Genomic DNA, 5349 nt, shown 5'->3' on the forward strand with positions numbered 1-5349 from the left:
GGAAGAGGGAAGGCATTTTGAACAGAACGTAGAAGATCCTCTTTGGCCAGCAGAGAAAATAAAGACTGTGCTTGGCAGGGGTTGTGAAAGAAGCAAATATTGTAGTGCTTCAGGCAGATACTAGCTCCCAGTACTACACATCTATGGAGGATTCAAAGAACAAGGACAAGATGACTCAGTAGATCACTGAGGTCTAGATTCACTTACCTCCTCTCTTCCCATTCAATGTTTGGGTGCCTAAACAAAGCAAGAGCCAAGGTTAGGCCCTATCCCATGGGGCTGAGGGAAGGGAAGGTTCTTCAGAGGTTTCCTTCTCTCCTTTTTAAGTAAAAGAGACAGATTGCCATGACTGTCCATCTGGGCCTTGAGGGAGGATAACAAAGAGGAACCCAAACCAGAGAAAGAAAGGTGAGATACGAAAAGAAAAGGTCTGGTTCTCTGAAGAAACACAAACCCCCAAACCCAAGGTAAATTGTCCTTGCACATGCATAAGTACTTACTCTTTTTTCTTCACATGTGTCTTTATAAACATAATATCCAGCTCTCCTTCGGGGCAAAAAATTCCATTATAACTTGCATCTGTTCTCTTTCTCTGTAAGTAAAATACCTAGCTGGCTTATTCGCTGTGGTTTCCATATATTTTCATCCGTGAGTCGTCTTTTTCCACAGTTAACTTCTTTTGTTGGTTCTCTCTTTTTACTTTTCCCTTTCTCTCCCACTCCCTGTCTTTGTGTGTGTGTGTGTGTGTGTGTAGAGGCTTTCTTTGAAGTCTCTGTATTAAAAGACCCAATGAGCATTTGCCTGCTTTCTTTGTACTTACAGAGCCAAAGCTCAGATCCTCTTCCTTTTTATTGGCATTGCCTGCACATCCTCAAAAAGCAGTTTATGCCTTTGTTATTGAATCACAATAGCAAATGTGCTGAGTGAAACTGGAGAGGAATTGAATCCTCTCGCACACACATGTGCCCACACACTTGCACATTCAGACCTGCAGTGGTGTAGTCCTCAGTGGCCCACTGGTAGTAAGGCCAAAGTATCGTCAGTTACAACAGGCCTTATATTGCAATATCAATAGTCATTACATGTAGCTAGGATACATGCACTACAGAATGAAGTGTGAAATTTTTGCACACAGAGCTGAATTTTGCAGAGAGCTAAAGAGTCGAGTCTGAAGTGCCTTCACAGGCCCATTAGTGCCCATTGTAGCACAGCAGTTCAATTCCCAGAGTTACCACATTACTACTTTCATGGCCTCATTCCCCAAACAGTTCCCAGCCAGTGTGAAAGTCTGGCTCCCTTTCCTAATGTCTAAACTCTCTTCTCATACTCTGTTTCTGGTAAACCTAGTCTTCATCTGACACTAGCCATAGCCACACTTCTGAACAGTCTGAGAGCAGGAAACCTTCCCCAGCACCAAGAGGGGAGAGAGAGGAACCTCAAAGGGAGAATCCCTCAATCCTTGAGATGTGCCCTATGCAACAGGCACAGATCCACAATCCACTATTTGAACTTCATGAACAAAAATCATCTTGAAAAATCTGTGAAGAAAAGAACATGTAAAACTGCCCTTGTACTTTCTCCTTCTTTCCTTTCACTTTATCCTGTCAGCACTGCATATATCAAACTAGAGCTCTGGGTTTTAACTAAGCTTTACTGTTTCATTCTGCTTCATGAATTTTTCAGTATTTACACTTATGCTTAATATAATAAGATTGATAATGCAGCTGCCTGATAGATTCTCATCTATGCTTCTCAGCTAGAAAGATGTTTATTCTTTCCCCCTAATTTCTGTAATATCCAAAAGTTCATTTTCACCTTTTGCATCTTGATGCTGTCTTTCATCTTTCAGATATCTAACTCCCAAAATAACGTGTTCAAGATAACAACATTTACCCAGTAGATTTATATGACTGGGACTCAGCACACTGCCTTCACTGCTGCAGCTGGGTAGCTTCTTCTCAACAACAGGTATGTCATTGGAGCAGGTGGAGGAGATCTCCATTAAGAGCTCTGTGAGCCACGGTGCCTCAGCAGTGTGCAGACTGTGCTGTTTCAACAGAAGGGGCTGGTGTCATCCACATACTCAAAGTCCTGCTAACTTTCACTTGTGAGCAAAATAATAATAATTATTTTAAAAAGGCAGGAGCAAAATAAAAAGAGACAGAAAAGAGAGAGTTTGTAAATAAACAAGCAATTTACAGCCCAGCAGATTGCATGTTCTGCCTCTTTCAGCTTTGCAATCCAAACAGGGGTCAATGAAAATGACTGGCAGCAAAATTAAAACAATATATAAAAGGGAATGTCTTTTATGCAGCATGTGTTGACTTTGCTGCCATGGGAAATCAATGAGATGCACAGTTTAGCGGGATTAGAAAGAGGAACAGGATGTTCACATAATCAAAGTGCAGAATAAGCACCAGGAATATGTTAGATGCAGTTTTTGAGGGATCAGCATCCTTTCAGCCCCACTACCACCATACGCACATACGCACCTAATCTTTCTTTATCTATTCCTCTCTTTCCTTATTCTTTCTTTCTTTTTCAGATTTTTTTATTTCCCTCTCTCTCTTTCATTTATTCTTTTCAGATGGATTGAAGTGAGGAAGATATTGTTTATATTGCAATTAAAGACTATCTGCAATGAAAAAGAGCAAAAAGAAATTCTGTCAGAAAACAAAAAACTGTCCCCAGATATATTTATTGAAAGAGGTAATTCCATTGCTGGAAACATCAAAAGCTTTGTACCTGCTTCTTATATAAACAGAGAGAAAATATATATATAGAAAAAGTGTACCAGCAGGTATAATTTTGCATTATGTCAAAGGGAACATTCCAATAGAACAATTGTATCTTATTTCTTGACATTTCTTACTGTTTGTTTTTTGTTGTTGTTGTTGTTGTTTGTTTGTTTTTTGACCAGTGAAACACTATCTGGCTGCTAAAACAGCAAAATAATTAAGATCATACTTTGTTGTTGAAATATTCTTAATGACCCAGCGCCAGTAATGGCAAAAGTACTTAAACACTTGCCCAGCCCTCAGTATCTTGAGACCCTCCTGTATGTCAACATGACTAGTCATTCACTGAATGTTAAATATATGCTTAAGTGAAATGAGACCCAAGAGTCCTTTAAGTAAGATTTCATCTGCCTTTTTTCAAGGAAGCTCATGACTTTTTCATGGTCACTATTCCTGTAAGCCATCCCAATTAAAAATTACACAGATGGAGCACTTGGATCTGGGATCCTTTCAATCATTTATGGATCAAACACAACACTTCCTCCTCTTGCTAGCAACACACCTGTCGTGGCAGCACTAATGGAGTCAGAACCAACTGCTTTAACATTGCTGAGCCCAAAAACTGGTGAGTGTTTGTTAGTTTGTTAGTTTAGATAATAGTGTTCAGGAACACTATTATCACTTCAGAACTTCTGTGGTTCCTTTATTTAAACAAATTGATAAAGATCAGGGTTGTAAAAAAATAAATAAATAAATTAGATATTAAACAATACTAAACTTGCTTTAATAATATTTTAGTAAAGCCTTAAAATCTTTGAAGTGAGGACAGGTAAAAATGTGAATTCATCGACTGGATAAAAAATAACATAGAAAATCCTTGATAAAAATCAGGAATTGTTTGTTCACTAGAGCTTATATGACACAGGATACAGCTTTCCTTTCTCTTGTTATCTTATGGTTAAGGCTTCTTGCTCATAGTATAAAACTGAATGCACTGAAAAGTTTGCTGTGGCCAATGGTGCTTGCAAAGTTCCTATGTTGTACGGTGGTACATGATTTGTAAATGGTAAGACTAAATGAATATTTTTTGAAGCCCAGTCTCATAGTCACTAAACTTATGTGCCTCTTCCTTCAGGCTGTGAACAACTGTTCTTCCTTTGGAGAAGAGAAGATGGTCCATGAACTGACTGCAAACAACAAACAGAAAAGATAAAAAAATAAATAAAAAGATTAAAAAAAAAAGAGAGAGAGAGAGAGAGAGAGAGAGAGAAATAGACCACACAGGAAAAACATGGAAGGAAATGAAACATATGGAGACACAAACCTTACTTCTTATTTGATTGCAAAGGAAAACCTATGGTTCAGATGTGTAAGATATCTCATGTTTTTATTCAATTGTATTTAAGGGGTTGGCAGTTTTATTTTTATTCTTTAAAAATTCTGTTGGTCTGTATATCATTAACATATCTAAGATGACTTTTCTTCTCAATGTCATGTCTATGTTGGGGACTGAATTAAGAACTTAGGAAAGCAGCATGCAGAATGTTTGGTGATCCTCAGATAAGTATTGATGTGTACATAAACATTTTGTCTCCATGCTGTTTAAAGAAAAAATAAATAAGAAAGATTAGAATAAGCAAGTGTTCTAATTGCAAATTTTATCTCTGTATTTATTCTCATCATAGTGAGCTTGTAAAAGCAGCTTAAGACATGCTTTTAAAGATTGTATCTGAGAGCTGATATTTTCTTATATGTTTGAGGATAATTGAAGCTGTCACCTATTATTATTAATCACACCCTTGGGTAAATATTTTGACAATACAATTGCAAGACCAATTAAAAAACATAAAAAGTTGCAACTCTGACACCTTCCTGTCACTGCTATTAATGATGGCATCACTGCTAATCTAGTCATTTGGGTCTCCAAATATTTACAGTGTTTGCTTAAGACACTCTGCAAGAAGAAAGCTTACTCTAACACTGAGGTGACAAACGTTGAAAGGAAGAAAAAGAACACTTTAAAGCTGTATTGCTGTATAAAGATTTGTTATTGGGAAGACTTTTTAATGTTTCCCATCCTGGTAAGACATTTTTTTATTAAGCATTGGGTTCAAGGCAAACGCTGTGAATGAGGAAAAGCCCAGTTGGAAACCAGCCTGTGTCTTACTTGCCCAGTTCTCTGGTCACAAGACAAAACCAGTCTTAACCTTGTTGTGAATTACATAGGAACACTGTTAACTTCTCCAGTGCAAGACCTGGCCTAGCCTATGTTGGACAACAACAGGCCAGAAATCCTTTCATTCATTTAGTAGGAGTCAGTTAAGCTTCAGCTCCCAGAAGCAGAGGCGATGCCACGACCTCTTTGGTCATGGTTTTCCCCATCCAGTCCTTTCCTGACCACTCTGCAATAATACCGCATCACTAGCACTCAGGTATGAACATGAGGAAATCTTGGGTGAGGTACTGGAAATACTTCCTTGCCTCATGCCCCTGTTAACTAAAGGCAAGCAGGTTTTAATCTGTCCTCCACATGATCTCTGTACCACTTGTCCCTTCCTTATCTCTTCCCCTTTCCGATATTATAGAAGACCACGGCACACTTTCTTTTGTA

The 5349-nt window shown here is 38.3% G+C and overlaps 1 long non-coding RNA gene across 1 annotated transcript; it reads left to right on the forward strand.

The window, feature by feature from the left end:
* Nucleotides 1–202: 202 nt before the first annotated feature.
* Nucleotides 203–4755, forward strand: LOC106017571 (uncharacterized). Its single transcript, XR_001191106.5, has 4 exons — nucleotides 203–467; nucleotides 1850–1968; nucleotides 3161–3363; nucleotides 3874–4755. It is a non-coding gene; the product is annotated as an uncharacterized lncRNA (long non-coding RNA).
* The last annotated feature ends 594 nt before the right edge of the window (nucleotides 4756–5349 follow it).

The sequence above is a fragment of the Anas platyrhynchos genome, chromosome 6 (assembly GCF_047663525.1).
Source record: "Anas platyrhynchos isolate ZD024472 breed Pekin duck chromosome 6, IASCAAS_PekinDuck_T2T, whole genome shotgun sequence".
Taxonomy (NCBI): Eukaryota; Metazoa; Chordata; class Aves; order Anseriformes; family Anatidae; genus Anas; species Anas platyrhynchos.